Source organism: Strix aluco, chromosome 7 (assembly GCF_031877795.1).
Source record: "Strix aluco isolate bStrAlu1 chromosome 7, bStrAlu1.hap1, whole genome shotgun sequence".
Classification (NCBI taxonomy): Eukaryota; Metazoa; Chordata; class Aves; order Strigiformes; family Strigidae; genus Strix; species Strix aluco.
Window position 1 is genome coordinate 14656903 of NC_133937.1, and position 26871 is coordinate 14683773.

General features: G+C 37.5%; 1 long non-coding RNA gene across 14 annotated transcripts in view; it reads right to left on the minus strand.

Moving 5' to 3' along the window:
• Nucleotides 1–26871, minus strand: part of LOC141925843 (uncharacterized) — a 173546-nt gene that overhangs the window by 33267 nt on the left and 113408 nt on the right. Inside the window, exon 1 of one of the 14 annotated variants that reach the window (XR_012623949.1) lies at nucleotides 4041–4134. The exons of the other annotated variants lie outside the window; for them this stretch is intronic. This is a non-coding gene — a long non-coding RNA (uncharacterized LOC141925843). Of the gene's footprint in view, nucleotides 1–4040; nucleotides 4135–26871 lie in introns of those variants that run through there. 14 annotated transcript variants of the gene reach the window in all.

The window sequence follows — 26871 nt, forward strand, 5'->3', positions numbered from 1 at the left end:
CCTCCCCAAAAGCACCCAAGTCACTTCCGCATTTTTAGAAATTTAAATACATTGTTTTGGGAACTGTTGACAGAATCAGAGGGATCCTTGGCTTAATACCCTCACACAGTCTCTCTCTGCAAATTTCTAGCACTTCTCTTACACTGACTGCCTTTGCTGTGAGAAACAGTCTCCACATCCTGTCTCTCTGTGCCCTCTAGTGAAAAACAAACCTGTCACCCAGGGTCTGTGGCTGGTGCAATTAACACATTACAGCCATGGTAAATTCCTAAAAGCCCTTTTCTTGCTGATGAAGGTAGCTGCTGTGGCAGGCTGACATTCTCAGCCTTCTGGACTCTTGTTACCAACAACAGTCCAGTCTGGATGCCTTCTTACTAAACTATGGCAATATTATTGCTGGGTTCAACCAGGTCCAGATAGGGTTAGAGATCCACTGTGCTGCATGGTCAAAATTCACAATGTCTACATTTTGTACGATATTATTATTGTGCTAATACGTCCAAATAGCAATAACCAACAATGATATCTGCTTCCAGAAGCAGTGAGAGAATTACTCCAGTCACAGTAGATTTCCCTCGGAGCAAGTTCAACCCTCTGGTCAGACCTCCAAGAGAAGCTAGTTTTGTCAAAGACTTCTTGAATAATGGGCAATATACTAACAAAGCTCTTTGAACTCTCAGCATTTAAGGATCCTTTTTCAGTTTTAATATACATAAACACAGGATTGTTTTGGTGGCAAAAGCAGGTGCTTTTTTATTCATATTGTACTTGAACAATTTCAGGGTCTTTGGGGTTTTAGTGCCTCAGGGCACAAAACAGTAATTCAATGCCTCAGAGAATCTATCTCTAGCAGTTTCTTCCAGTCAGAGATGCCACAAAACCAGAAGAAAGTTTTCTTTTTTACACTTCTTTTCACACATCAAGGAAATGATTAGAGACTGGGGCAGCTTCTGGCAGGTGCAACTCCCAAAGGGGCCCTGTGCTACATATCTCTGTGGTAGGCAATGTGTCTGATACCGTGCTTAACTTCTTCACAGAGTCCCAGCCTGTCTTACTGTTCTCCCACCCAAAGAGATGTTTTGGAGTGCTGGGATGTCTGAATCTGCTTTGAAGTTCTTTACTGAAGGTATGAAAAATCATGACAAGCTACAGGAATGTGATCTCTTGCCTTCTCTCCTCTCTCTCTGCTACGATGTATTTTAATGAATATTCTGGTGTAGATCAGTAGAAAAACCCTGAATATAAGCCTGTGTGAAATGCAGGAATTGGGGATATGAACTTTGCAGCTGGCTTGTACACTTAAAATATCAAAATCACATGTATTCCCTGATTTTTGGAAAATATTGTATAAATTTATTTGCAAACTCTTTACAGCTAGGATCTTCCTGAATTATTTTATTCATTATGTTTCTTCTTTGCAATCAGTATTCATTTCATAAGTCAATAACATATGGGATGTATCAATATACTCAAGTGAAGATGACATGTTCATAACTCATGCAGCTGTTTTGTCACACCTGAGACAGAAAATAATGCTCCGTATCAGTGCTCATCCACAGCTGTACCACATAAATAAAAAAGTAGAGTGTGAGGAAAAAAGAAACAATGACTTAAAAGAAAATTCAGCTTTCTAACCGCAGGTTGTTGCACTCTTAGGAAAGCTAAGACTCTGTTAACCACAGTTGTGAGAAGTTATCATTTGGAGATTAACTCTTTCCTCTTTCTCAGGGAACACTGCACTGCTGACTATAATCTGTGTGATTCAAAATGAAATGTGTAAGATGGCACGTGTGAAAGAAAGCACCATGAGGAGAAACAACTGTGCCCTGGGCAGGGAGCGCTCCTGGGAGCCATGCTGCATCCCCCAGTCTTGGTGTTTTTTAGACCAGGAGGAAGGGGCTGGAAATTTTGCTGCATGTGTCTGGCACTTTACTGAGGCTTGTATCTTCAAGTTGTGAAGTTTGTGTCTTCAAGACACTGCAGTTCTCTAGGGGAACTCAAAGAGCTGTGACCCGCATCCCTTGCAGCCTCCTTTCCCAGAGCAGAGCAAACTTGCCCCTTCACCATCAGCCACTTCTGCCAAATGTTAGAACTTCCCCTCTCTTGTCTTTTCTCCCCTCCCTCCAGCATGTCTTGCTCCTCCAGCAATGCTCAGAGACAGGAGCCTTTGCTCGCCTGGCAGGACCAAACCCTTCCCCTGCCTGTGGCCTGGCACAGCCAGGCACCCGTGAGTGGCCCTGGAGTGGCAGCAACTCTGCTGTAAGCAGGCAGGCAGAGAGGGGAGGGGGTCCCCAGGCCTCAGCCCCCTTGCAGCTCCTGATTTCCAACAAGGCTCAGAAGTCTCCTATTAATATTGTCACTTGGTTATTCTACTTAAGCTTCCTCATGCTGTGTAGTTGTGGGGGTGATCACTACAGATCAAATTCTGATTATTTTTTTCAAAGTACACAAACATCTCAAGATTTTTTTTTCTTTTTCTTTTTTGCCAGCACTGTTTGATTTAAAAAGATCATCTCTAGACAGGAAGAAAAAAAAAAAATCTGTCTTTTAAAATATCTGCCAATTCTGAGACTTTAGAAGGGAAAGAATTAGCCACTGTTTATATCAAACCTAGCCAGGACCAAAGCTGTATGTTCTTTCAGCAATTATGTTAATAAATGCCCTGATCCCAGAACAGCGCTGGCCTTTGTTGATCATGTTCGCGAACAAATATAAAGTAGCAAACAGAAAGCATGGTAATGATCACACTCCAGCAGGAACAGCCAGAAGGGAACCGATATTTGCCAAGTAGATTGGGAGACAGCTGAAATTTTGGGGTCTAACAAAATAACGGAGGCAAAAGTAATTACTAGTAAAATTCATCTACTTGAGGTAAAAGAAAAGGTTTATGAAACTCCTTCCTGTTCTTTGTTCCCTGCTGTCTGTTAGAATCTATTGTGGGACTGTGACAGCATTTAGGAGTTTAATGCCCATGGAATAGAAAGTTGTCACAGGTTGATGGGCTCCTGCTGCTAGATAGTGTCCACATCATTAATCATGGACACTTATCTCCTTCGCCTCACAGGAGAGCCAGTACTGACACTTGCTCACTGTACAGTGGAGCACACCAAAAACTATAATCTACCAGTGGTAAATTTACCATGAGATTGTGACAAGGATCATAGACAAATACCATCTGCCTTGTAGCTCAGAAGCACATTTATCACCCAGCGCTGAGGGCTCTGGCTGACCTCTGGCCTTCCCTACACATCCCCACTTACACCTGCAGACACAACACTGTTGCCTGGCCCCTGCACTGGGAACCGCACAGGGTGCAGCTGAGTGTGGACCCCTGACTGCCACTGTGCAAGCATCTCAGTTTGCAGTTGGATCTGATGGACCAGTAAAAACAACTAGCAAGTTTACTTTTGAATGGAAAGGAAGTTTTTTCTTTTCATTAAAAAAACCTCTTCAGTTTCATTTGACAGAAAAGAATTTTGTGTGAAAAAAACAATTTGTTTTATTTTCTTAAAGATGTTCCTGATGTAATTAATACAAATTAAAATGAAAGTTTAATTTTACGCTGCAACCACAAGACAGGTGGAATGAGGGGTTCTAATACTTCTTAGACTCAGTACCCCAAGTGTGTGGAGAAGTAGAAAATGAGTCAAAGATGCTGGAAACCCAGATTAGCTGAAGTTCTAAATAAGACTTGAGTTTACAAGTGCATTTTCAAAAGACTATTGTAACTAATGTACTGTAAAATATTCTAACTGCTGTTAGCATTTTCTCTTCAAGCTGTCCAACACTATAGGGAGATTTGTTAAATATTTGTTTAATGAAAAAAGAAGTGGAAGACAACTACTCCATTTATAATCTGATAGTCAAGACTTGGAGATTTGGGAGATGTGCATAAAAACCCAGCATCTACATAAACCAGAGCAAACATCTGAATCAGATTCTACCAAGCTACCAAGAAAAGATGCAAACACACATAAAGTATTCTGGATATTTCTTTAGCACTAGATAGAACAGGGACAGGAACCCGTTGTGTAACTTACTCATCATAAGGGAGAGAATAACACCACTGTCATCCCTTCCATCTCTGGTTTTTGGTGCTCATCCACAGAACTTTTTAAAAGCCAAATTCTTCTGGCAAGTGCAACATAAATTATCCAGATGAGATCAGTTATCCTGAAATCATAGTTTCAGCAAATACAATATAGTTAAGAAAAAAATAATAATTACTCACTTCTATGTCTTATTAGAGGGAAGGTAGATGGCAGCATATTTTGTTTCTTGAGATATATAAATCAAACTATTTTTACACAAAACATATACAGAAATTGACTAGATTTGAGTATTTGGGGAGAATTTTCCCATAGGAGGTTGAGCTAACTCTTACCCCTCAAAGGTTTTTTAATCACCTGCACAGGATTTTGTTTCTACATTTGGAAGTTTTAATGTTCTGTTGTACTGCTCACTACTTAATGAAAGAAAATGAAAAAATCCTACACATTGAAACAATGTAAGTCTAATGTACTAAGTGGTGGGGTGTTTTTATTTTTTTTCTAGAAAAGGCTTTTTTGCAGGCCATACTTTTTTGTAGATAGCTGCTAATGTACCTTGGACACTTCCCATTACATGAACCAGGATTTCCTTAAGGTCTGGAGAAATACTAATGAAATATGACATGTTTATAGGCAAACAGCTCTCTTGATACTTGCAGCTCATATCAAAGGGCTGGTCAGTGTTTCCTTTAGTTCCTTTGGAGCAGTTTTTGCATTCAATAGGCAGAAACTGAACATCTTGAGTGCCAACGAATGTCACAACTGATTATGTAATCTCAAAGGGAGTGATATTTTTCTTCTTCATTATTCTCTTCTCTATTGCATTTACCTGTTTGTATGATCTATAATGTGTCACATGAATAGAAAAAATAAGCCAATCCTTACTGCTTTTTAAAACTGAAAAAAAAGATCATGTTAGATGACTGTTCAAATAAATAAAAAGAATATATTGATGAGGATGAAGTACTTTGAAATGATTTTGCTTAGAATTTACTGTTATAAACACTGGTGATGGGATTTTGATCCCATGTGGCTTAAAATTGGTATAATTTTGCCAAGTTAATTTGTCTATATTGAGAGATTACAGAGGTCAGAACTGCATCTTGATGCTGTTGTGAGTGAATAAAGGATGAATCAATATTAAGTTTGTTCTTTTCATGTTTGTGGTTTTTTGACTGCCTGTAACAATGAGATGCCAGTGTGCTACTATTGTTCTTCATAATGAAAACTTATGTTGGCTTGGACTTTACATTTCAGATCTTCCTTTCGATATTTTCAGATAGTTTCTCTGCAAAGATATGCATACCAAAATTATGTTGAAAGGGAACAATAAGTTATTGTTCTAGCTGAGATGCTGGCAAAGCTAACTCATGCAATTTATTTTTTTCACAGTTTTGCCTTCATGAAATTCACATTGCTTGATCTCATTTTGAAAATGAAGTAAACTGACTGATACCAGATCACAGAAATAAATGATCGTTTTTCTTTCTCTCCATAAAACATAGTTCTTTGCTGTATAACATAAAAGAAAAACATGCAAACCACACACAAAAGAAAAAAAGATAAAAAGAAGGGGTGTGTTCTTATGTGATTCTGACCTGATCAGCTATGATTACTTAGATACAGCATATATCTTAATCCTTTGAGCCATTGGATATCCATACCATTATATTACCTAATTAGAAGCAAAATGAGTGACCAGAGAGAACTCTACTTTATAACAAAAATGAAAATATTTAAGCAGAAGATAATCATCGACGTTTTTGAAAATTTTGAATGTTTGGTTATGAACTCATTTTGAAGTTACTAGAAAAATTCCAGTCACTTTCATGTTTTCCCAATTTTTTTTTCGCTAGTTGTAAGTTTTCAGACATATTAGCCTGCTCCAGGTATGTTTGTAACCTCCCGCCATGCAAACACAGCCTAATGGCGACACTCGTTTCTTGCCATAGAATTAATCTGAAAGATATGTTTTGCACGTATTAGCCTATTTAATGCCAGACATACTGTAAACCTTTATTAGTGATATGGTAATGAAACAGTCAAGGCAGAAAGCAGGAATACTTGTTCACTTTGAATTTATTTCAGGTTTAGTAATTTTTCCCATGTTTGAATCTATCTCTTCATATTGCAAACCCATGCATGAAACCTAGAATTAGCGCACTTGAATAATTTGATGCAACCACATACAGTATGTGAAAGAAAAGCCCAGGAAGAAAGAGTAACACAACACAAATACACCTATCTTTCTGACTTCAAATGTCTCCCTGTACTCGATCCTGGTGAGGCTGCATCTTGAACACTGTGTTCAGTTTTGGGTCCTGCACTACAAAAGGACACTGAGGTGTTGGGGTGCATCCAAAGAAGGGCATCAAAGCTGGTGAAGGGTCTAGAGCACAAGTCTTATGAGGAGCAGCTGAGGGAACTGGGGTTGTTCAGCCTGGAGAAAAGGAGGCTCAGGGGACACTTTATTGCTCTCTATAACTACCTGAAAGGAGGTGGTAGCGAGGTAGGTGTTGGTCTCTTCTCCCAGGTAACAAGTGATAGGACAAGAGGAAATGGCCTCAGGTTGCATCAGGGGAGGTTTAGATTGGATATTAGGAAAAATTTATCCACTGAAAGGGTGGTCAAGCACTGGAACAGGCTGCCCAGGGAAGTGCTTGAGTCACCATCCCTGGAGGTATTTAAAAGACGTGTAGATGTGGTGCTTAGGGACATGGTTTAGTGGTGGACTTGGCAGTGTTAGGTTTGTGGTTGGACTCGATGATCTTAAAGGTGTTTTCCAACCTAAACAATTCTCTGCATTCCACTGGTCTGATAAAACGTTATATTTGTAGTGCAATGCTCTAGTAGCTATGTGCTCCTATATAATTCCATCCAGTTTCTTAACCACGAAGAATACACCAAATCAAGGAACTGCTCATGCCTTCTTTCTCATATTTCACTTGAGATATTTTATTTACTTTTAGTTATTTTCAGTGCATTTAAAGATTAAAATGTGGGATATCAGTAAACTGTTACCATAATTTGGGGTATATTTTTTTCCTTTATTATCTTCTGTGACACTCCTTTGCTCTTAGGTTTAAGGGAGCTGGTGAAGGGCAGATACATCCCTGGAGAAGGAACAAGCACAATTCTCCATTCCCCCATGTCACCTGCAGCATTTCAAGCTCTGTATATCATTAGGAATATCCTCCTTGCACCGAGGTCTCTGGCTTGGAACCACAGGTGTAGGAAGTTAGTTCAGTTTCTGCCTATTCAGTTTTAAAACTCATAATTGTGTCTGTTTAATCATGGCTTCTGCTGAGATATGATCTTATGATCTTACAGTTCTCTCATAGCCTGACACTAATTTTATAAATAATCTGAAAAATGAAGAAAATACTCTTCCTAAACTCTCTGGATTAAAGAAACCCTTAAACAGGCAGAAGTCTAGATGTGGCCAGAATAAATCCTCCTCTACTACTCAGACTAGAATTGGGTAAACTCCATCTACTTCCATTTTATTGAAATATTGGTGTACTCTATATGGCAACCTGCTGGACATGATGGTCTTGCATCTGCATTTCAGAAAGGATGCTGAAAGGCATTGGAAACCATTCAGAAAAGAGATGACTAGAATGACTGAAGTATATAAGTATGCATTACTGGTATACAGAGAGGTAGCATTTAGAAACAGAAATCTGGCTAATTCTGACTAACAAAAACTAGAGCTTTTAAACTTACAAGATAATTAATAATTGGATTGATTTACCTGTGAATTGGTAGATTTTCAAGTATCCAAAGCCCATAAATCAATATTTGGTGTCTTGATAAGAGATCTCTAACAGGTTAAATGTAACTTAATGCACTAATAAGTGAGATTTAATAAAAGGGACTCAAAATGTAGCACTGTAATATCCCTCTGGATATGAATTGATATAATTGATATAATTCTGTAAACTGTGTTTATCTAACATCTATTCCAATATTCATACAAGAAGTCACAAACTGTGTATCGTTGGGCAGATGCCCAGTAGAACTGGTGCCCAGCAGAACTGGTCCCCAGCCTCCATGTGCAACTGCAATACAAACCAGGCGACAGATCCTGATGATCACTCCTGGGATTTGTTTTCACCAGAAAATCAAGCAGTCCTAGAGGAGTGCCACTAACTAATATTATGTGAAGCACAACATTCAGTGCAGAGAGGTAGAAATTTCATTTAATAGGGTATAATCAGCTACTTTTATTTTAAAAGATCAACTGCAGCATCCCCAGCAACAGCATTTCTCATACTTTCCACCAGACTCTCAGGCAATCAGAATCCCAGAGAATTTAGTGCATTTCACAATACTCGCTTGATTTCAAAGTTTAAAAATTCACCATTCAGAAAATCACCACTCTTTACCTGGGTTGTGGTAACACATCACATGAGTGTTCCAGGTCCATCTCTGCACAAAGTAAGAATGTTTGAATTACCTTTTCACAATAGGTGAAAAGAGAATAGCTTTTTAAACAGCTACAACTATTCCAGGAGTAAATATGTGAATAAAGCCATAGAGTTTTAGGTTGGGGCTTTCGAAGACACTTGGGAGAATTTAGCATCTCAATTTTATGCCATTTCTGCGGCTTACTCCTTTGAAAACCCCAGTCATGTATGCTTGAAAAACTCATCCCATATCCTTCTAAATAGTCACAGCAGTAAGAACAGTTTGTATTTTATACAATTCTTTTATGATCCCACTAGTGATAGGTATGAGGAAGTCTGTCTTACGGAGAAACCATATCATGTTGGATGCATGCAGCCCTCCATAATAAGTGTTACGCGTTCAAATACTGAAATTTTTTGGCATCTGTTGTTTTCCTGGGAGACCAAGCTCACTTAAAATACTTGGATAAATATTTAGTTTATCTCAAGGAAGATTGTACCTTAAGGAATAAAAAGTACTATGAAGCACCAATAATCAGAAGGTTATTTGTGAAACCCAGTCACATTTGCATTTTTTCCTCTGTCAGTTGTTACAGGGATGTTATGTAGCATTTTAAGTTTGCAGATAATTGAAGAGAATAACCACAATAATGAAATCACTGCTGGATTACGTTCTGATAGGTGACAAATGAATTAATTTGTGATACTTCCTTTGTCATACTGAGCCATTTTATTGTGTAGAGGAAACCTCTCAAATTAATAAAACTGTGAAATCCATAAAGTTCCATGTACCAAATAGCACACCATAGAAAAAAGTATCAATCATTAAAAGAATAAAACTGATAAATGCTAGCAGGAGATCATCTGGAAAAAGAACCTTGTTTTTAAAAGGATTATGCTATAACAGTAGTATACCACAATATGTATACATGCTTACGACATCAGTGTGTATACATCTGTAGATACATACACATATAGATATGTACACACACTGATGTTATGAGCATCTATTACCTGTTTTGTATTGTAGTAGTTCTACAAGCAGGTACCAATTGCATGGTACAGAGAAAGAGCGTTGTGAATTCCAAACAGTTGTATCACAATGTTATTTTTGTGGTGCTTTTGCTTTTTAAATGAAATATGATTTAATACCAAGAAATAAAGCTGTTATTAGGCTCCTTCTAACATGATTTAGCTCAAATGGGATTTTGTAAAATTGCTAAACTTGCAAAAAAAGAAAGAGATTAGAGAGACTTAAAAATTATGTAATAATGTATTAATTCATTCCCCCCCTGCCTCAGCCTGTGTACATTTGCAAAAGACTCATTCATGTTTCATGATACACTTTAAGAGGTTGTAATGAAGTCACGACACCAACCTTGTCAAAGATACTGCACAGACAGCCCTGGCAAATGCAGAATACAAAAAGCTCTAAAGCAATGACCTTAGTATTCACGGTCTCTCTTTAGCAACACCACAACTAACATTCAGTTATTTGTTAACAGTGAAAGAAATATTTCTATTTTTTTTAGACAGTGCAAAGTAACAAGGCACAAACCAGACTAGGATCAAAAGCTGAGAGAAATGACATATCCTGAGGAAACAGCATTACTAATTACTGAAAGATTGCCTAGCCAATGGGTCAAGATTAACTCTTAATTAACTCTATAATGTACAGTTAATGTTTTTACAGTTTGAGGTTTTCAAAGTGCACAAGACAATAGTGCTAGCTAATATTTTTCAAGAACTGCTTTTGTGCTTTAAACAACAACTACAGCAAAAAAAAAAAACCAACAAACCCAGGAAAAAAGGAAAAGGCTTTTAGTAATTTAATTTCAGTACTTTTTCCAGATTTTCAATTTTTCCATTTTTGTATGGCGGGTTTTCAGTTTACCACTTCTTTTTTAATGGAGTAACGGATGGGTGGGCAGACAGAAAAAGGGCAATAACGGATTCCAAAGCTTTCTCTCTATTCTGACTGCACTTCACAGTTGAATAAATGATGAAACCTACTGAAACTTGCTCAACTTTTAAAAATTGAGACAGAAATGTCCTGGGAAATCTTGACAGCTATTTTCTCCATTGTTCAGGCATCTCTACTTAGATTATGTGCTTAATAAGTCACCTGAACACCAGGCTCACCAGCAGTATGAATCCTGCTGGTCCATCCATGCATTGACTTAAAGGAAGCAGCATGGTGTGAGGAAAGGCTGCCCAGCCCCAGGCAGCTCTCCTTCCTGCCTTCTCTTTGAAACCTGAATAAAGGGGGCCTAGAGTCTTCAAAAAAGGTGGATAGTCTCTGCTAGCAGTACCCCAGTCTCCTCTGAGGTTGAAGGAGTTCCTCACTAAAGCAATAGCACTGCTTTCTGTTGGACCTGCACCTATGGAGCTGTCAACAGAGGTGGGATTTATCCTGTTAGTTGCCTTCCAGCTTGTGTGCAAACTCTTATTATGCAGAGACAGAAATCTGGATGGCAGGTATTCGTACACTTGTTAGAGGCTTTTTGTGATCCCTTTCGGATCAGGCATTCTTACATTACTTGTCATGTCACAGGTTTGCCTTTTAAGTACTCTTTGAAACTGTCATGTCCTATTTGACACTGATATATCCCCAAGTCGATGTGTATAAGATGAGCAGATAGCAAGAACGGTATTTTTTACCATATGCATAAAAATTCCCATCACTGGCAAAAAGAGCAAAGACAACGCATGTATTAACACACTGAATAGGCCATGATTTTTTTTTTCCACAAATTGGAAACACTTGCTAGATAATCAGCAGTTTCACAGTACGTAAACAACCAATAATTTCACAGTGATCAAATGATTACAGTATCTATCCAGCCCCCCTAAAACTGAAGCCTTATAGTGCATCCTGGGCCACCAAGACCAAATCTTAAACAGAATATACATTCACTCAATAAAGGAACAGCAAGATGAGAAATTTCTGTGGTAATTTTTTAGTAAATTGATGCTCTGTAAATATGTTTAATATGATGCCAAAAGAATCTCAGCCTAACTTAAAAACAGTTGAGGAAAATGTAAACTGTACTGTGGCACATCTGTTGGCACTGCTGGTAGGGGAGGCTTGGCTCACTGGACTTTGCTGGGATTCCAGGTACCAATGCCAGCCTCGATTTGCACAGATGTAACTCTGTTGAGTTTTAAAACAGCAGAAGCATACATAATTCACAATTAAATATATTTCTGTTTCCAAATAACACCATAACAATGAAAATGTCTTTATTTAGGCTTTTTAAAAAAATTATTTGTATTTTAAATGGACGCACAATTTTTTTTTTTCCTGTGTGTTTACTTCTCATGAGGCAATAGTGTCAATTGATCCGATTTACAGGAATCTATAGGCACATCTTTTTTTAAATTCTTCTCGCAAAACCAGTGAGTTAAAAGAATTAAGAGTAGGGGAGGCTTTACCTGCATCACTTGTGGCAGTGATCTGAAGGGAGGTGACAAATAGGCATATAATGAGACACATGGCTTTATACCTGACAATCTCTCACATAAAAAGAGTGTCAAGTGTATCTGACAGAATGAAATGAAACTAAAATGTTAGCATTAATTGCTACTCAGTGCTGTATTACCAGCCCCACAATCCAAATCAATTATGAAGATTTGTACCAGTTGTGAGACAAAAAAGATTTTGGAAGCCTGTCAGCTCTAGGGTGTCATTACCTAATGCTGATATGACTGCTCTGGGCTCTGCTGAGAACAGGGAAAGTCACAACCACCCACTTTTAGGACTGCAACCAAAATGGCACAATTGGAGTGTTTTAAAGGAAGGTTGACAGGTGTACAGTTAAACATCATGGGTCTGAACAAAAAGATGTACTTCCTGCATGGAAAGCTTAGATTGCTTACTGGAGTACCTCCCGTCCCCTCCCCATCTAAATTAAATGAGAATTAGTTCTGTGTGCTGCTTCAGCAGCCATCACATTTATTTGATTATCAAAATTAAAACACTGATATACTGAAAAATTATATACTTATTTTTTCTTAATATTAGGTGTGTGAGAACTTATCCAGGTTTGCTGTCTTGATGAATTAGTCAAGGGAGTAACTTATCAGTGGTGACAGTAGAGACTGATAAAACCTTACAGCACATTCCTGTTAGGTGAACTTCAAGCTGCCTTTGTCACTGAGAAAAAATCCATCTTAGGAGCCATGACATGGACTTTCATTACTTCATTTCATCAGTGAGGTCAAATAGATGGTGATTTAGGTAACAAGAGGAATGTTTATGTTAAGGAACAGTAGATGTGGCTCTTTCCATGGGTCATCCCATTGTGCCCACAGAAAGATAAATAGGACCATACTCAAAGGACTGCTTTTATTCAAAATAAAAAGCTTCTTCCATTTCAAGGGAATAAATTGTTCTCCCTTTGCAAATGTAAAATGCACAAGACTGTCTAGGAAGTGTTGACTCCACCATCACTGGTGGGCAACATCTAATCTCTGCACACAGTGCACTGAACTCCTCCGCGTCCCTATTGTCATGTTTCTTTTGAGAGAAGTCTTTCTTGTATGTTGAGGAGAAAATACTAAGTAGAGCAAAACATTTTCTATAAAAGCAAATCTGCAGAATGGAAGAAGGGTAAGAGCAGAGTTATCCATAGGCCCAGCTACTTCCCACTCTTGGGGTTTCCTTTCCAACCCAGCTGAGCTGTGATGAAACAGCAGTGTGGAAGTCATTACTGTTGTGTTGATCATTGGCCTGATGCACCAAACATCATTTAGTTTGAAACTGCATCTTACTGCACAATGTTAAACACAAATAACTACTTAAATCACACAGTCTCTCTGTCCTAGTAAGAATAACACACCTATATCCACAGGAGAAGAGGAAGTAGAACAACCTGTCATTGAAGCATGACTTCCTGAGTTCCCAGTGAGTTTTTCTTCTTGTTGTCTTTTCTTTTTTTTTTTTTTTTAAAATGCAGATTGAAGTATCGGAGCCTAGATATAACCTATCTTATGAAGCACATTTAAACTATCCCTATCTGTCCCTGATCTAGACTCTACATAAAAAAGAAAAAAGAAATGCCAAAGGAGAGGGTGAAAAAATCCATTGGAGAGGAATTATTATTTTAGAAATAAGTAGCTTAAGAAAAAGAATGTTCAGCTTCTCTTCCAGGTTATCAAAGCATATATTATTCTTTAATGGAAAAATGAGAACTACTTTGTGTTATTCCAGACATAGAGTTTACCCAGAGTTTACCAAATAAGGATGTTATTTGAATGGTGCTGGAAATTAAAGCATTAATGTCAAAGCTGAATGAAGCACTGTTTTACCGTGTTTGATTCTTGCTATAGGAAATAGGCTCTTGATTTGCAGCTTTGGACTGGCTCATCAGCACTTGTCCCACCCATCAATTATCAGCTTGCAATATTTTACAGATGTTGACTCTATATTCTGGAAGACAGCAACAGTTCAGGAAAGATCACTGAATAAAGGAACAGTATCCTTCATGTTCCTTAGTACAGAAGTCCACTGTCCACTTCATCTCCCTTCACAAGCGTATATAACCGAGGTCAACACGATTTAGTATTTTAGAGTATTTTAGTCAGCCAAAGAGACATTAGAAAAGTTGGAGAGAAAATGAAATCAAAAGCCATATAACTTATGCTTGGACTGTGTTCAGTGGAAAAAAGGACATGAGCACATCACATGGTAAAGCTAGGTTAATGTTTATGCATTTTCAGTGGTTTTCCTTCCATATGTAGGCAATATAAAGACTAGTCACATAGGACTTGATTTTTGCTCTTCAGAGCCTCTAAACAGACTAACAGTACAGAATATTGATTGTTGAGCCCTTGTGATTGCTGGGCTCTGAGCCTACTACAAATCTTGAGCCCTACTGAAAATTGTTTTTTATTAAGCTACATCAAAACCTGTTTTAGCAAAGTTTTCTAGTTCTCCTGACTCCTTTTACTCTGAACTGCAAATTCACCATTAGTAAAATACAGACAGTTTAAATAGGATACATATAAATGGTAATAAAACTGATAATTAAAAAAGAGATAGAAAAAAAAAGTAATTGCCTTTTCAATAGCATGAAAATAAGATATAAATGTGTAAAAGTGGAAGTCTTACATTTGTGCCTTCCAAACTGTATGCTGCAAAGTGTATTAGAGACCAAGTCTGAAACCATGAACTTATTAATTCTAGTAGTTAAGGACGTAAAACTATGTACCAACTAAAAAGACTTTCAAATTTACCGAATCTTCATAGTACCTGTTTATGCTTATATTTCAGAATACTATTACTAAAATGATCAGTGCTAAATGGTTACACCCAAATTATAATGACCTTTCTGGAATTAATATAAAAAGTTAGCAGTGTTCCTGAGAAAGATTTTTAATGGTTACCATGTAATTTTTTTGGTTATTTCTTATCTTCCATGCTTTCAGAGAATGGTATCTGGTGCTTTAAAAGGGAGTCTAGGAGAACGGCTAAAACCATGTGTTCCACTAACTTTCCTGTGATTATGGGGTATTCTACTAATCAAGTACACATTCACTCAGGAGTAATTATCTTGTTATAGACTTCATAAAAAAACTTGTTATACAGGGTTAATTCTACAGCTAATAAGCGACTATTTTGGATTCTTCAGTAATTCCTGAAGTCCTTGGGGCTTCTTTTTTGATTACATCTTTGAGTTAAAACCAAACCAAACCAAGCCAGCACACAGCTGTTTACCAGAAGTAGTCACTCAGATTTGGCTACTTCTGCCTGAATTACAAGAACAGACTCTGAGGCACGTTGAATGCTGCAAGCTACCTTGAAGATTATGGCCTCTCAAGGATGAATGGTGCATTCTAAAGAATAAGATTCAGAAATGCACCCAGTTCTGAGGAAATGAGCATCATAACACTGTGTAAAACAACAGACTTTCAGAAGGATCAATAAGAATCTTTGCCCTTGCCTTTATTAAGTTGTAAAGGCTTAGTAAAATTTTGCCAGGAGGGCAAGTGCAGTTATCTTTTCCATCATAGCATTTGAGCCTCATACATCCAAGAATTCTGATTCTTCTTCAATCTCTGCTTGAAAACAACACTAGTTATTGGTGTTAGTATCAATACCATTTATAGACAGTGTTTATGTGTGTAAATACCGTTTATGGACCGTGTTCATGTGTGTAAAGAACTAAGAATTCTACCTGCTTTCACACATAGTATTACCAAATTCTTTATGACAATTTTTGGTTTTGTAATTTGATTGCGACTTGTGGTTGATTCACAGGATCACAGTCCACTACCAAGAGCTTTCCATTATACTTCTGGGAATAATTCACACACAGCAGGTGACAAAACTTGGTGCAAGCCTATTCCAGGGAGACACCAACCGCTCCGAGTAAATCCCTGCACTGGGATCTCAGTGCTCCTACACCCAGCCAAACCTGGGCAGAGCTGGGATGTAGCTCTTGGCAGGCACAGGCCAAGGGGTGGCTGCAGCAGCACCCGCTGCTCTCTCCTGGAGCACTGCTCTGCCTTGTTGCTGCCTCAGATCATCAGCGAGCACTTTATTCCTTCAAGCACCTGGCTGCTTAAGATATATTCCCTCTGAATTTCATGTCATGTTTGAAAAGATTACTCAAAATCAATGTGGAAGACAGGGTAGGAAAACAAGTGTAGCCAAGTAATTTCTTAAGCACGGTTATCTTTACACTGAAGAGAACACTAGGGAGTTACTAATCTTTACAAAACAAAAAGGATCCCTGGGATGTGCTGCTTCTCTCTGCAGCCCTTCAGCTGATATATGAGCCCAAAGCCTGGTCAACACTTAAATCCAGACAGGCTCCCTCTTGAATTCTCTGCTCTGGCTGGCTGTTTTTCTGGCAAGTTGTAGTGGGTCTGTATTCAGCCCAGACAACATCTTGCCTTAAATGCATTTTTTTTAATCCTGTTTTGCCACATATTCAGCCTGCATAATTTGAATCCTGAGCCTGGGGAAGCAACCCAACAGAATAATTACTGAGTCTTTCATAAGTGATGCATTGGGCCAGGCTGTCTCAGTAAAATCAATGTCTAGTAGCATCAGCTCCCAGTCTCTGCCCCTCCTTCCCCCAGCCTCCAAATCTAGCTAGTTTTTCAATAAAAAGATGCCCAAATGGTTTTTCACAGACAACCAAACAGAGGATTAAGAAACAGAATTTACAAACCAAACCTGGGATTCAGTTTGATGCAAAAAAACCCCGACTGGGACGTACAGGCTTTGCTCAGTGTACTCGCTGGCTGCTTCCGGTCATTAAAAGCACCAGTTCCCAGGAGTACTGGTGCCTTTCCTAATCTACCATATTTTAGTGTAGCTCATAAAATTCTCCCTTCCAATGCTGTCTGTTCACATTTCAGCTGGATACAGTATTTATTTACTTTAGGAAGCAAATTCCTGCTCAAATCGACTGTTGCAGTGTATGTCAACAGCATCTCCATTTGATTCCAAGCGGAAAAAATACACATGAAGAAATTCTGCTTGCTTCAGAAAGAGACAGTCTTTAAACTCTTTAGTAAGAGAAATACAGAAATAAATAAATTCCATTAAAATGACTGTTGCAAATAGTTTGATCACAATACAGGCAGATTCAAGAGAAGTTTACCTTTAGGTCAACTAGGTAACAAAATGTATCACAAAGATTTTAGCGATGACAGCTAGAACGGTCTGAAGAATGGATAATGTTGATGTACAATTTATTCAGCAATCTTTTCCTATCAATTTTGAAGTAATGGGTTTGTGAATAAACATGACTTTACTGCTTCAGAAAATATTTCTTCATGGATTAAAGTACCTACTACATGGCCTATTATTTGAGGTACTGTTCAAATGCATCCAACAACACTGTCACTGTCTCAAAGAGCCTACAAATAAACTTTTTTTTTCCTCCAAATGAACCTACTTATTTTTCATCAGTTCTATTCTCAGTATTCAATCAGTTCCTGGGACTAATTCGTTTCTGCAGTTCCCATAAATAAGAATAAAAAAGGTGAAATTCAAGATTGCTGCCATATCTCTACTGCTGGTTTTAAAATTTTTCTATGTTTCAGGACAGTGATGGTTAGAATAAGTACAGAATGTAGCGTTATTTTAACTCACCCCACTAATTACATGCTTTAAAAGAAATATGAAATTGCATTGTCTTGCAACGACTGTAGTGTCTAGTGTAAACTGTTGTAATAAAAAAATAGCTTCTAGATTATCAAAATAAAAGAGAAGTTTAAAATCCACTGGAAAATGCAAGTAATTTAAAGATCCTTTTGAAAAACAAAAGCTACTCTGGGCAGATCAGCATTGTATTTATTATTGTAACCATGGAAACAATATAAAACTCCGTCTGTTAAGGTATTCATTTGCTGCCTGCAAATGATGAATATACCGTACTCAATAGGTGAATGAAATAGTTACAATTTCAATAAGTAGCCAGATTTGTGATTTTTGTTCTCTGTAAAACAGAGAAGAGAGCTCCCAGATATGATTTAAAGCTCTATGAAATGTTTGGAATGAAACCACAAACCCTGGGAAATTTGCCTGGCTCCAAAGCTTTGTGAAAACCAGAAACTCAGACTGTGTCTTTATGAAGGTTCATGCTAAGTTTTGAGAACCTGGGGGAGAGAGGGAAGGGTAAATAATAAAGAAAGGGAGAAACAAAAAGCCAATTTAAATAAATTTTGTGCCATCACAAGGTACGTTGAGTCAATCTGGTCTGCTTGATTGAGTCCCGCTTCAGGGTTTGGGCTAATGCAACGTGTGACTAGAGCAGAAGTGTCTGGTCCAAACTCTTCTCAGAACTTTCCAGGTGCTCAGAGCCAGATCAGAGTTTGAGATTTGAACTCCACAGCTAGATCACTCTGTAATGGGCTGAAATGAAATGGTTAAACTTAGCACTCCAGAAGCTCATTCAGATTGTGGAATTAAGTCCTATCTCTGATTCAAAATTGAAGTCAGATTATTAAAGTGATCAACTTTCTCAGCTTTGAAATACAGTGTTTGTTACTTCAGGGGGAAACCAATGCTGCCAGCAATGACTCTGGAATAGTCAGATGGTGAAAATGTTGAGAACGGCTGAAGAATGTATCGACCAACAACTTCTTTCTCTTTCATAATATCAACAGTGATATTTAGTATTAGGTATTTAGTAGTGTGAGATGTTATACACTCTCATCTTTGGTTAAGAAAAAGAAGTTGAATGTCAACACAAATTTGAAAAATAGTTGAAAAGTGACAATGCAAAATTGATACACTTACATGCAAAGTCTCTTACTTGGTGTTTTTCAATCAAATAGCCTAAGAGTTAAGTCTTAGGTTGACAACAGATAGTCCCACATAAAAATCACAAGTATAGACTTGCAAACTGGAATCTTTTCTGCTTTTCATATCAAAGGAGTTATCAATGGAGATCAGAAGTGATAAATATCTTTGGTAAAAATTTCCAATACAGAAGAAACAAGATTGGTTTTCATGGAGTCTACAGAGCCAGAATCTATGGAAAAATCATAATCCATGGATTTCGGGATACAGTGTGGGATCTGACAAGCTACTTGAATATAAGCATGCATTAAAAAGATCCTTTATACCTATTAATTTAAGTGTTATTTGAGAAATCTTCCTGCTTGCTCTTACTGTGGTTTTAGTCCCTGCATATATACAGATCTTGAACTCTAAAAATAGTTAGGAGGAAAAATAAGAGTGCCACTGAAGTGCTGAAATCCACACTCAGATTTAAAGTTAGAGGGATATTTAAATTTAAAGTGTCCTCTCTGAGCAGGTAACTTTGAGAGTCATCTGCATCATAACAATTCAGAAAGTACACCAAGATCCTGTTGGCTTTGGTCATACATATGCTATTATATTAGAAAATATTTTCCTTAAATAATTGTCAAACTTTTCATGGAACATCTTTGCAAAATTTGTTGATCATCTATTTGTACATTCTCTGTGAATGCAAATGGATATTTACATGTGTTAATGTGCAGTTTAATGTAGAAAGATGCATTTGGGGAGCAGCAACAGATTTTGTGGGCATATTTAAGAATGTTAATTTGAAAATGTGTGCTATAAACTTTGATAATTTCAGAACAGACCCTAGAGAACTCTTAAGTGGCAAACAGAAAACACCTACTCAAAAAGGAAAGAAAAACAAAGATCACATCAACTCCATTATAGCCAAGAAAGCTGAGCAGAACAGGAAAATTACTGGGGACAATTTTACAAGACTGAATACGAGAAAGCCTTGAAAGCCATCACCTACTTACCAATCATGATTGGTTTATTGTCTGTGGAAGGACATGCTTAACTAATATAGAGGGAGGTTTTCTTTCCAGTGATAACTGCTGCAGTAAACATGGAACAGATACTGGTCACTGTACATTTTGATTTTCAAGAAACATCTGATACACAGTTCCAGATCGGAGATTACTGGCTTTGGTACTGAGACATTAGGTAAAGTACAAAACTATCTGTTAGGTAGGGAGCTGTATTTAGCAGCATCTTTCCTGACAGAAACGTGAAGAGAGACTAACACAGGATTTAAGAAAAACTCCCCTCTCTTTGGAATAAATACTAATAAACGAACCAAAGAATGACACTATTAGCTATGAACTATGAGCTAATGACAATTTTAATGTTACAAACAAAATAAACTGTGTCCCAGAATATTCTTCCCATGGTGCTAGCTGTACCAGGTGAGGAAACATAGGACTCTAAATATTTTATGCACTCCTTTCAATGAAAACTACTCACGCATTTTAAAAGATGGACAAGCATAAACCTTATTCAGATGTAGAGATTGAAACAGACAGTCCAAGTAAATAACAAAGGTGGAATTGAAATACATAGAGGCTTTTCTGAGTAGTCCTATCTATTCTTCTCAGAATCAATATACCATTACCATTTCCCTCTGACTGCAAACTGGAGAACAGATCCAGGTTCATTTGTCACATCAGCCACGTAGACTTGGTAGCACTTTACAACTGAATCCAAGACCTCCAAACCCTTTCTGCATCCACTATCTCTTTAGAAATCTTTAAGTGTATGAATGTTAGATATAAGTAATACAATCTTTCTTCAAAGTAACTGGAGAGAGAAAATCACTTTACTTCTCTGAGATCGTGGAAGAGGGGATTATAGTAAGTTGAAGGCTTTTTATCTTGACTGCTCTGATCATGTGTTCTAATCTTTTTTTTTTTTTTAATTTTATGAAACACAGCAGTTGTGTCTTGAATATTTGTTACTAGTAAAATAAATTATTTAATTTTAAAATAAAAGGTATGGCTAAAAATAATGTCTGCCTTAATCCCACAATCTATCCATAAATTACTAATACAAAATATCTCTCTTAGACTATTAGATGTTTTATAACTTGCAGGAATTCTCCCAGGGGTTCTTGCTCTCAGAGTGACTTTTTCTGTGCATAGCTAGATTATTCTTTTAATAAGCTGTTACCTCCTTTTTGCCCCATCGGGTGTTAGAGGTTGTTCTCTATCTTTCAGGGGGTTCTGAATAAATATAGTCTTTGAACTCCAGGATTTTTGTACCTTATTAACATTAAAATCAGTTAATTTGTATTCTGCTTCTTTCTTTCATAGAATCAGATTTTTTTCTCTCTTCCAAAACCTGGAGAAGAAGGAAAAGAACAAGGTCTTACACTGCAACACAGAGGAGTTAGAGATGAAGCACGCTCTCTAATGACTCTAGAAATCTCTCATTTTTTCATCCTAATGTAAAAAAACCTCCTCTCTCAAACACAAATCTCAGGCATAGAGACTCTAAGCAGACTACAAGGGAAGAGAAATGAAAATTTACTTGGGTTCTCTATGACCTGGGGTTGGGAGAACTGATGGAGCCTCTGCTGACTGATGGCATTTCTCTGCTGGGCTTGGCTCTGCAATAAAGGTGATAGGTAGGTAGCAACCTCTGCTTTCAGCCTTCCTCATGATCTATTGCATGTTCTCTTTACCTCATCAATTGGCAGAGAAAGTAGAAGTTTCAGATGATTCTGACTTAGGGTGTGTGTGCAACATGTACCTAGCTTGCACAATAATAAAGACATGTGCAGGCTAACATATCCTCAAAGAACAATAAAACACTGTAAAAACCCCAACATCAGCTTACTCTCAAAGTCAATAGCTAAACTGCTTCTGATTTCACAGCTAGCATAGCTTCTGCTTTGAGTCTTTGTATTGCTCACCATTGCAAGATGTGCATGCACCCTCTTAATAGGTTTATGCCTATGAAATGCTTGCAAAAAGATCTGTTATTGGTCATGATTGCTGAAGGAACTTTTGCTAAAAGTAGAGCTAGCAGTTACCTGAGGCCCTCAAGACCTCTGGAAATAGTCTCTACTCTGATGAGATACTGAAGCCGTGAGATAGGGCTACAGTCTTTCAAAAGACAACTATACACACCCAAGGAGCCACTCCAACGTGTGCATGAAATTGCATAAGCTCACATATCTGCCATGTCTTCCTCCCCCTGCCCCTTGACCACAGTAAAATGTCAAACTGTCTCTTCACAGAAGCCAGATAGCCAAATGTTTATTTGGACCCTGAAGGGCAGAATCATAGGATCCATTGAGCAGCTGAAGAACTTCAGCTCTTGACTGTTTGAGTTTATGTAGGGTAGCTCCTAACAACACTGAGTAGCCTTATTCAACATAGTGGTAATACAGGTTGGAGGCTACAGGGAAAGGTGTCAGAGAGGTATTTCTGGATAAACACGAATGTCCTGACAGCCAATGTGTTCTTCTGAATTGCTAGAGAAGAAATAGGACAAGTCTGGGCAAAGCTGAGACAGAGCCAGCTGTATTAATGTTTTTAAAAGCCCGGTAAGAATAAATTGCTTCGATGAGGTCACTTAGCTGGATTTGTGTGGCATGGTGCTCGAAAGGAAAATGCAGGAAGAATGGGAGGAACTGATGTGATATTCCCATGTTAAGAGGAAGGGGTCTGTCAAGGGTGCTCTGTAGTGGCTCTTGAACTCTACCAAGTTCCTAGTTGAGGAACAAGAGTCAGGAAAAATAGGGATTCACTGCCGGTTTTACTTGTCCCATCTGATGTACAACAGTGGGTCATTACCAGAGTAAAGCCAGAATTCAGGATTTACTTTGGGTCACACAGCTAGGAGAGAGCGCCAAATTTCTCATCGTAAAAAGAAAGTTAAAGGCCTTAAAAAGCCAACTGGTTCTTTGCAGAGACACAATCCACTATGAAGTCCAGAAAAGATGAGAAATATAACTTCTGGAAGGAGGGAAACTTGAAAATATAAATGCCAGAGCAGACCGCCTACATGCAGTCCAACAGGCCCAAATCAAGAGATTTACCTGCCACCTGCTTAAACACTGATATCATCAGTGGATAACCATTTGCAAATTCAGAGTCTGTCATACCAAAAATTTGTATGCATAGAAAAGAATCGCTACAGGAAGGAAACTGGAGAGATTTAATACCAGGCAGCGAACCAAACTTGGGTTATGATCACAAAAACAGAAACCAGTTTCAGATACCTTCTAAGTAGCCTGTGAATGACACTCTCTCCTCCAAATCCCCCACACATCAAGCCCAGTAAAGACTGATTTATTTCTGACAGAGTGAAGAAGATGCCTTTATCAAAACATGCTTTATTTCAAAATGAGAACATTTGCAGGTAATACAAAGGTGTGTAAAATTATAAAGAAGAAAAAACAATGTTAATATAATTAAGCTTATGGCCAGTCATAATTAAATGAAACAAACAAAAAAATAGCTGGTCAAGATACTTTCTAGAATTATGTGTGAAACTCTATGAACAGACTAATCTTGTCCTATTCAAGTTGTGAGATATTGATGATGCTAGACAGAGATGCCATTGAGGTTGACATCTGTGTTATATTTGTTCAGCAGTGTAGAGTCAAAGAAAAAAATACTTACCAACTTAATTTTTCACGAAAAACCCCCACACCTAACCTCCCAAAATCCAGCAGTTTTTAATTGTACCAAGGATCTGGTATAATTAATCCAGCAATTTAACCAACTGCCCAAACACCAACTAAGGTATATATAGAAAAACTGTGCACAATGCTAACTTGCTGCCTGGGAGACCTAGTTGAGACAGTAGCAGGACACCAACAAGCAGACACAAGCAACAGATCCTGTATTGTCCTTCTTGGTTACTGAAAGAAAAGACTATCAGACATTTTAGAAAAGACTAGGACAGTATCAAGATGCGACAGAGAAGCCTGAAGATCTGTTTTACACTTCCTGCAAGGGCTGCAACTAGTCATGCAAGGGCAGTACATTGACTTTGTATTCTGCTTGTGTTTCTGAGAGAATCACACCCTGAATTTTGAAGGTATTACAAAGCAGGAAGGCAGAAGGTAAAGAAGTTCAGCTAAAGGACCTGAAAATTCATACAATAGGGTCCCTTTCCCTTGAGATAAGGCCTGAGTAAAATCTTCCTACATGCACGTTATCTGTATGGCAACTCATATTCCATTATAACTGCCCAGACAGATACACATGTAGTTCTTCCTTTCTATGACACTTCTGGGATCATTGCTTATCACTGACAGGGAGAGTTCCTACCCCTATAGGGGTAGATTCCGACATAGGGCTCTGAAGTGATCAGGTAATGCCTCCCCTTCCTGACACACAAGATGGAAGGAATGAACTACTAATTACTTGGTGTTAAAAATTACTAAAAGTAGTCCCTAGCAACAATTTCCTCTTGCTACGTTACAAAGCATTAAACTTCATGTATTTGTTGCCATGATTTACCAGCCCCACCATCAATAATTATGATGTGCCTCTTTTTGAGAGAAAAGCAAAAGATCATGACCTCGCTGTTATTTCTAAAATAAGATGGGCTTTTTTGCCTGTGTTTTGTAGTGGAAATCCCTGGTATTACACCCACACTGTAAACAATACATCTAGTCTTGTATCACCCAACAGTTTCTGTATCAGTGTGAATAGCAGTATTATATAACAACAGAGGAATACTGCTCAGGTTCTTCCATTCCTAGAAAACGCATTCTTTTTAGAAGCTCAAATTTTTAAATGGAAGTAGGGTAAACACAGGTGATTAACATTTATGACAGAGGAATACAGGATCAAATCCCTCGTAGTTGCAAACTGGTGCAGCTTCCTCGGTACATCTGCAGTTAGATACTGGAGAAGTATCTACTGCAGTTTGCTCATACTGTTTTGTTCTGTTAATACAGACAAGAATTACCATACTAGATGAGAAATATGGTCCATTCTAATGTGTTGCTTCAGGCCAAGGATATTCAGGGGACAGTGTAATTGCTTTGTATAAAGTACTTAGAAACTCTGTTCTAATCAATTACTAATTGTTGGAAATTCTGTGGAGGTTAAGGACTGTAACTGCCCATCCATTTCATTTAGGTTCTTCTCAAAGCTTACTTGATTTGTTGTGAAATGTTGCATATGAAAAACAGATTAATGTCTTGAGTGTGGATGGAATTTTTAACATAAAAGATGATTATCTAGATTATTGTACTACTCTGTCTGGTCGTATAATTTCATAACTAAAAACTGGAGCTATGGCTTCCTTCCTTTTAGGAATATTAAATTTATTATGAAAAAAGAGTTAAGATTGCAATAGTGGTGCAAGAAAAAAACGCAGACAGGGTAGTTCATATAACTTTACAGTCTCTCAGGGAAGGCTTTGTACATAGCAGAAGTTACAGAAATATTTTCTTACCCCAATTTACACAGTATCCTGGAATTTGAACATGAAACTTTTGTTATTAGGAAAATATGATTCATAATAAAAATATTGTGGGTTTTTTTTTTTTTTTTTTTGATTGGACAGAACACATCCAAGCATCATAATTTATACTGATAACTTTTCTAGAGGTCTTTATGACTCTTTCTTGTTTTAAATTTTTCTTCTTATGTTCCCATAGTCTTATTTAACATCTTTCTACTATATTTTTCCAATAAACACTCATTTGTTTTCAGTAAGTGCATACCCTGAAGAACATTTGATTTAAAAAAAAAGTATAGGTGATGAAAATATAGAAACATTTATAATTTTCTTTTGTGATGATGCTATTTTTTTCCTGCAACTTCCCACATCAGATTTGAGAAGGGTTAGTTACCAATGAATATCATCTTTTCAAAAACATGCTTATGAACCTACATAAATATGCCAGAGAGAAAAGATGACCTAAGGATTATAAACTCCCATAATCTTTCCTTAAATTTGAATGGCCTTTGACTCAGGCTCTAGATCTACTGTATTCCATTCACTTTCAATCGGTTTCCTTTGAGCATACTCTATTTCTGTATGTTTTATGGTATGTGGGTACTACCAAGTCTGTTGAACAAATGGTGAGGTACAATTAATTTCTGTTTCAGTCTTTTGAATTTCCTCAAATTAAAATTTACCATCAATAACTTCAAGTTATTTCCCTATTAATGATTAATCCATCATTAACCTAATTTTAACATTATGCATGCTCCTTATTGGCCTGAAGAAGGCATTTAGCAAGGGTTGGAAGCATGAAGAAAAGGTATACCACTGATACAATTTATTACCAGCTTTTCTCAAGAACAATTTCTTAGACCATTTATCTTGACTCCCAAGTTATTTTTGAGGGTAACTAAATCTGTGGAATTTAAAATATATTTCTTAAACTGAAACAACAAGACTGCTGATTCTCTCAAGTGGAACTTTCCATTTTGTTCAGTTATCCATATCGTCAAAACCAGTACATTACAAAAGCCCTCACATGCTAAGTCTCACAGTAGAGTATTACTTATTTCACCGCTCTAATCCAGTTTTAAGGGGTGTTTAAGAGGCCCATGGATTAAATTTTGTTAACAAAATAAATCTGATTCAACCACATTTCAGGAAGGTCCCCTGATTTTTTTTTTCCTTTCTTTACATTAAATGCCCTATGATTATATCACAATTTTCTAAAATCAAAGAGAAAGTAGACTGAAGTCTGCATTTCTAGTACAGCAAGCAAAATGTTTAAAGCATGATGATGATTTCTTCTTCCAAAATCTGAATTCAATACATAAACCAGGAATTCCAGTGTAACTCCAGTTAACCAAGACTGAAAATTAAGAATTTATACACAGTACTCAAACACAGTGAATTTGTACCTCTTCAGCAGAGATCTTAGTGGCTGTCTTGTACCTTGCTTACTAGACCTTTGCTAGGAGTGTGAGAAGTATTTGTACTGGTCCAGGGTAAGTTTTCCCTGTATAGATTTTCTTTCCTCCTCTTCTCCTTGGAATTCCTCAGTGTAAAGGGGAAGAGACCTTTTGCTCCCCTATTGACTTTGGGTTTGAAAACTAGGTTAACTAGAGAAGAACTTCTCTTTGAGACAGATGTATGACAGCTACAGCTTTGGGATCTGAATTCCTGAGAAATAAAGTCCACAACCAATGGTTTA